This window comes from Nuphar pumila, chromosome 16 (genome assembly GCF_984573655.1).
Source record: "Nuphar pumila chromosome 16, dmNupPumi1.hap1.1, whole genome shotgun sequence".
Lineage (NCBI taxonomy): Eukaryota > Viridiplantae > Streptophyta > Magnoliopsida > Nymphaeales > Nymphaeaceae > Nuphar > Nuphar pumila.
Window position 1 is genome coordinate 49,557,786 of NC_143264.1, and position 7,367 is coordinate 49,565,152.

At 38.9% G+C, this 7,367-nt stretch overlaps 1 non-coding gene across 1 annotated transcript; it reads left to right on the forward strand.

Annotated features, from left to right (window-relative positions):
• Window positions 1-6,849: 6,849 nt before the first annotated feature.
• LOC149813231 (small nucleolar RNA R71) lies at window positions 6,850-6,952 on the forward strand. The gene has a single exon (XR_016428441.1). It is a non-coding gene; the product is annotated as a small nucleolar RNA R71 (small nucleolar RNA).
• The last annotated feature ends 415 nt before the right edge of the window (window positions 6,953-7,367 follow it).

Sequence of the window (7,367 nt, forward strand, 5' to 3'; positions counted from 1 at the left end):
TCTTCATTCAGGATCTGCATTTCGCATAGCATTTCATGTCATTTCATATCATTTCTCAGCATTTCATAACATTTCATCACATTTCATTTCATTTTCGAAGTCCAGAACTCCAGTTTTATAAATTTCAATCCAGATCGAGTTTTAAAAGCTTTTAGAAATCAATTTCAAACCCTGGGTTTCCAAAATTGACATTTTACCCCCAAGAGTCTAAATTTGGAAATATTTTCTCAAGAAAAATAATCTGGATTTATTTCAAACTCAATTTTTTTGAATTCTACACTGCATTTGCTTTGCAACGGGGTATTGAACTTCAAAATCTGAGCTCGTTTCAAAAACTGCCAAAAATAGCTCGTTTCGGTTGGAAGCATTTTCTCGAGAAAAACAATCTGGATTTCTTTCAAAATTACATTTTTAAATTCTACTCTGGATTTGCTTCGCAACGGGGTATTGAACTTCAAAATCCGAGCTCGTTTAAAAAACTGCCAAAATAGCTCGTTTCGTCTAGAAACTTTCTGAAAAGACTATTTTACCCCTCTAATCTTCAAAATGAATTTCAAAATTGAAATTTGGACCCGCTCTGAGATGGCCCATTCATTTGCGCTTCTATTTTATTAAAAAAAAAAAAAAGATGCTTCTTTTTATTTGTTTATTTTTGTTTTTATTGATTTTTATTTTAGAGAGGTGGGACCCACAAGGTGGTCGCCCAAACCTCCAGCCCCTCTTTTTCTCTATTTCCTTTCTCTCTTCCTCTCCTTTCCCTTTCCTCCTTCCTTTCTTTCCTTCTTTCTTTCTTTTCTTTCTTTCTTCTTCCTTTTTCTTTTCTTTCTTTCTTTCTTTCTTTCCTCCTTTCTTTCCTCTCCTAGCCACTCACGTATGGGATTTTCCAGCTTCCTTCTCTTCCTCTTTCCCTCTCCTTTCTTTCTTTCTTTCCTTTCCCTTCTTCCCCTCTTCTTTCCTTTTCTTTCCCTTCCTTCTTTCCCCTTTCTTCCTTACTTCCTTTCCATCTTTTTCAAAGCAAAAGCTGCGGCCATAGCCATTCACGTATGGCTTATTAGATAACAATGAAAACTTAGGTTTTGAGAAGAAATCAAAACCTAAGTTCAATACAAAAAAAAAAGAAAAGAAAGTGACGGCTGCTATCTCTCCCCATTCAACGTCTCTCTCTTCTCTAACCCCTTCTTCTCTCTCTCTCTCTCTCTCTCCCTCTCTCCTTTGCTGCTATACCTACAGCAACTCCCACCTTCTTCCTTCAGCACCACCAACTGCACACCATAGCAGCCAACCACCTCTTCCAGCCATTGAAGCTCCACCTACCAGCTTGCAGCCACCACAAGGGGAGCACCAGCCGGTTCATCTCTTCCAGCCATTGAAGCCACCAAGGAGCACCTCCATCTTCTCCTCATCAAGGCAGCCATCTCCCTCTTCATCAAGAGTACAGCAGCTCAGCCACCTCCATTGCTGCACTTCCAGCTACCTCCTCCAGCCTTGACAGCCACCACTAGCCTTACTTGGTGACAATCACCACAGCAAATCCGTCAGCCATCCTCTTGTTGAAGCTTCTCCATAGCAGCAGTCTTGCCTCCAATTCCTTGCAGCCACCAGCCACAATAACATCAAGGTGCTCCAGCACCATCCTCTACTTTGCTTCAACCATCTCCATGGCTGCAACTTATTCCAGCAAAGTGCCAAGGTGAGTTCATTCTATTTTACTAAGTTTTTCATTAAATTTGACTAAGATCATATGATTAAAAGGGAACATGCAAGTCTTATTTTCATAAGAATGATGTGCAGTTAGATCTATGATGATGCATGGGTTATCTTTGTGGTTTTGAATAGTAGGGAATAAGAAAACCTACATCCCTTATGCGTGGGCTATGTGAATGAAGAGATCCATCCGTTCAATAGATTGGATCTCTCATTTCGAGAGCAACATTAAACAAAAGATCATACCTCCCTGATCATTTTGATTTTATTCTTGGTTACATGTAGATTTCATTGAGTAGAAGCATTATATTTAATTTATGTTATTGCTTAATAGGTATTTTACTTAGTTTCATCCATGTTTGCTTATTAGTTTGTAGTTTTCAATCTAGGCGTAGAGTCCAGTTGTTATTTCATGGATGTATCTTCATTTTTAAATCCTAAAAATCTCATGATAGTTGTGATTATTTGTCTTTGATTTCTTATGAAATTTTGATTTAATTTGGGTTTTGCAACCCCATTAAATAAATCAAATCCCAAACCGAGATTTTTCATTTCTGGAACTTTCAATTTCTGCTTTAGCAGACAAGAATCTTTAGAATCACCTATTTAGGAGATTCAAATCATCTTACAAAAATTACAGTGGATTCATGATTGAATCTACTAATGATCTGGAAATTTTAAGATTTTTCCAAGCAGTTTTGATTTCTGTAAAAAAATCGGGTTTTCCAGACCCCTGGGAAAATCTCGATTTTCCTTTGTCAGGGTATAGACAGACCCTAATGCATCATGTCCGCCCAATATGTAGATAGTTTGCAAAAACTTTTAACATGAAAGTTGTTCCTAACATGATTTCCTGTCATTTCCCAAAATTTGGGAATTTTTGGATCTGTTTCATTATTTTTCCCGGATTTTCTCTTTCTGTCTAACAGATTCCAATGTCCAGAAATTTCAGAGATTTAGGTCTCTGATAACAGTGTGGTCTTTTCCAAACCGTAACCCGAATCCCAATAGTGTCAAAAGATAAAATCTTCCTATGTTTGTCAGGGACATTTTCCCACAATTTCAGCCATTTTCCCATCTGTCTGCCATTTTTACCACATTTTCTACCGAAACCTGTCTGTTTCCTTCATTTACTAGAGTCGCCGGATTTCGATCCGACTTGCCGGAGTGGTACAGCTCCGACCGTAGGTCAAAACCAGAAAGTGTTAAAGGAACAAATCCTTGCCTTACTGTCCTCTGTCACCCCATAAAATGTGGGAATTTTTTATGGAAGTTTGATATCCTAAATCTCCTTTAGAATCAACATTTTAGGCAAAAATCACCAAATTTAGGGTTTTTATTTGAATTTCCATATTTAAAAATACAAAAAAATAGATTTTCGAGATTCATTATGTTTCTAGGGTTTTTTTAGGTGTCCATGCCAAATTTGGTTTAATTCCAAGTTCATTTGCTCCATGTGTTAGTTTATCTTTAAATTCAAAAGCGAAAATGAGGCGAAAATCAGGTTAAATTCGATGTTTTATGATATTTTCGCCATTTTAGAGTTTTTATCATGTACATAAGCATGTAGAATCATATTAGGGTTAATTTCAATCTCCTTTGCATTTCATATTTTTCAATTTTGCAAAATTTATTTCAGAAAACCCTGGTTTCAAGGCCATAGTCTTGTTATCGGGGGTATTTTGGTCATTTTGACCTAAATTTCGAAATTTCAATTTCTAATTCTCCAAAATTTCATGCATATCATCATATTTTATCATATTATGCTTGATTTATTTCATTTGATTTTCAAAATTCCAAAATTTATAAAAATTCTTTCAAAAAACCCTAATTTCAAGGTCATCAGGGGTATTTTGGTCATTTTGACCCCAACTTCGAATTTTCAAGTTTATTTTCAAAATTTATTCATTATTTATTATGTTTATATCAAAGGGGGTATGAATTTGGGTTTATATCTGAATAATATCCGATAATTCTCCATATTTTCGGATAAATTCAGAAAAACCTACATTTTTGTGCTAATTTTATTTTCCAGTTTTGCAGGAACATTCAAGAAGAAGACTTAGCTTTTATTTTTTATTTCAATTCAATGTAACCTCAAATGTAATAATTTGGAATAAGAGTTACTTTTCTGCTTAGAATAGGGTTGCATTGCATATAGTTTAATTTATGCAAATTTCAATATGTGATGTATGATTCATGCACATTATTTCAAATTCACTATGGTTTACACGAATGGCACGTGCACAAGCTCTTATGGAGTTTATAAACTCGGTGGGATTCGTATTTATGGCCATAGTCAGAATACGGAGAAAACCAAGATTTATGATCTTTATATCAGCCACATTCAGCCTACACTCTTAGGCTAACTTCAAAAATACACTGCATTTCTCAAAGTTTCAAAAGGATTTCCCAATTCCTCAATGAAATTCCCTTTTCAAATTCATATTCATTCATTCATATCATTCAAATTGCATTATTTTCAAACTCATTTTCCAATTTCAATTTCAGAAAATTCAATTTTCTCAAGAATTTCCAAGTCTTTGTCAAGATCTGATTTTCTCAAAATCCTAAGTTTTCAAATGACATTTCAAAGCATTTCCCAAGTTCAAATCAAGATTTTCCTATGTTTTTGAATTCTCAAATTTCAAAATCCCAAGTTTTCAGAAATTCATTTTCTCATATTTTCCAGTTTTCTTGAGAATTCATTTTCCATTTCAAAAGTCATTTTCCAATAAATTTCTTAGACTTTCTCAAGATTCTCAAATCCATTTTCTCATAAAAGCAATTCCAAGTTTCCAATCTCAAAACCAATTTTCTCAGATTTTTAAGTTTTCCTGAGAAATCACTTTTCAATGCAAATTTCTGATTTCCCATGAAATTCAATGATTTTCCCAAAAACTCCAATTTCAAGCACTTTTCCAATCATTTTCCAAATGTATTTCAATTTTCTAAAGCAAACATCATATTTTCTCAAACTTGCATTTTTTAAAAAAATTCCATAGCACAAGCCTCATTCTTTGTGCATTCTAGGAAAAATAGAGCATAATTTAGATATTTGAGTCGAGTTAAAGCACATAATTGGTCCTTGGTTTAATTACCCCTGGTAAAGGCGCCAGGAACGGTTGAACCTCGTACCGACAGGCGGATCCCATTCTACGGAATTTTCCCGCAAATTTTCAAAACGGAGGCGAGTAAATTTTCAAAAATCATTTTCAAAACTTTGGTCGAGTTTGACTCGCGAAATTCGTTTCTCTCTCGCAAGGGAGGGGAACAATTTTGCGATGATAACACTCCTCCACTAACTCCTGTGCAATGTCTACATAAAAGCAGTCCATGTCTCCTGCTGGTCCCATTGCGGCATTGAAAATATTCAGCTTTACCTTTCGATTGCCGAATGAGAGATCCATGGCTCCGGTCCTACAGTTGATGCACGCATTGACAGTTGCCAAAAATGGTCTACCTAAAATAATCGGCGTCTGGTGCTGGCTATCCACTCCTTCCATATCAAGAATAATGAAATCGACTGGAAAATAAAAGTCATCCACCTTAACTAGCATGTCCTCCAAGACACCTCTCGGTACCTTGACTGAACGATGTGCCAGCTGTAGTGTAATCGGAGTCGATCTCATCTCACCTAGCCCGAAAGAATCGAAGAAATATCCGGGCAGAATGTTCACGCTTGCTCTAAGATCGAGCAATGCGCGTTCTATCCGGATGTTCCCTATAGTACAAGCAATGATAGGGGCTCCAGGGTCCTTGAGCTTTGGTGGTGTCTGATGCTGAAGTACTGAACTCACTTGCTCAGTCAGATGAACCCTGTTAGGAACTCGCTTTCTAGATTTACGCTTCTGCGTACATAGTTCCTTCAGGAATTTGGCATATGCCGGCACCTGCTGAATAGCATCGAGCAAAGGTAGGTTGATCTGCACATGCTTGAAGATGTCAAGCATGTCCTGGATCTTCGCACCTTGCTTCCCTCTATATCCAGGAGACTCTAATGCTTTGGGATAGGGTGGTGGGGGAATATACTCTGCTGGCTCCTCCTCTTTGTGAGAAGGCTCACTCCTATCCTTCTTCTTCTTCTTTGAGGATGAAGATGATGAAGCTGATGAAGGTGATGATGGGGATGGGGATGATGATGATTGAGCCGACGTAGGTGAAACAATGGTCTCTGGCTCCTTTATCCTCTCTCTACTCTCTCGCTCTCGGCTCTAGACGTGATACTCACGTCCACTCCTCAAGGCCATAACTGATTTAGCCTGCTGCTGTGTCTCAGTATGAAATAGGCCTCCAGTCATCTGGTCCTTACCCTTCGGGTTCATGACAGCCTGACTCGGCAATGTACCCTCGGGTCTCCTACTAATAGCCTCAGCTAACTGTCCCATTTGCAACTCTAACTTCGCAATGGATTGCGTATGCGAGCTCAAAATCTGGCTACACTTCTCGAAGGCGTTCTGATTAGAGGTTTTCACCTCTTGGAATGCCTGGAGAAGTCTCTCCTCAAAAGATGTCTGCGGGGTAGACTCCTGCTGAATCGGGGAAGGAACTGAAGAGGAAGAAGACTGAGCATAGTTCGGTCTTTGAAATGACTGAGTAAAAGATGGCTGCCGAACTGGCTGAGAGGATGTAGGCATCTGCATGGAAGACTGTGGATTCTTCCATGAAAAATTGGGATGGTTACGCCAACCCGGATTGTATGTCGATGAAAATGGGTTATTCGGCGGTCTGACGTAACCCTGAGCTGCCTGAACTTGTTCTTGAACAAATTCAGGGTACTGAGCTGCCGAAGGGCACTCAGTGATCTCGTGTGCCGGACTGGCACAAAGAGTACACACCTGCTGTGTAGTGGATGGTCCTGAAAGAAGCTGGTCCAACTTCTGAGCAATCATGTCTACCTTGCACTGTAGTGCAGTAGATGGACCAACTTCAAGAACACCAGCTTTCTTTTGAATGCTGGGTGTGGCTCTATCAGAATGAGAGCTCGAAGCATGGTGGAGAGAATTCTCGGCCAATGTATCAAATAGTCTCCATGCTTCGTCCTCGCTCTTCAGCATGAATGTCCCTCCACATGAAGAGTCGATCATCTGACGATTCTTGTCAGACAATCCATCATAGAAGCTTTGCACCAGTTGCCATTTCGGCACCTGATGATGGGGACATTTCCTGAGGAGATCCTTCATTCTCTCCCAGGTCTCATGAAAGCGCTCACCATCTAGCTCTGAAAAGCTAGTGATGGCTCTACGATATTGGTTCGTGCGACCAATGGGAAAGTATTTACGAAGAAACTCCTGTTGCAACTGATCCCAGGACTCTATTTCTACAGAATCTAAGGACTTTAGCCAATACTTGGCTTTGTCCTTCAATGAAAAGGGGAATAGAGTCAACCTCAACGCATCATCATCGAAATTCTGTATCTTAACAGTAGAGCAGATTTTGAGGAATTCATCTAAATGTCTGTAGGGATCCTCATGACTAAGGCCATAAAAGGATGGAAGCATTTGAATAATACTGGCCTTAATCTCATAATGTGGCGCTCCTACATCGGGTCTCTGAATGCAGGATGCCTGAACATAGTCTGTGGGAATGAAGTATTCCCGCAGAGGGCGTGAAAGAACTGGGGGTGGAGGTGGAGGATCCATGTCAGCCATTGTTGCCGAACG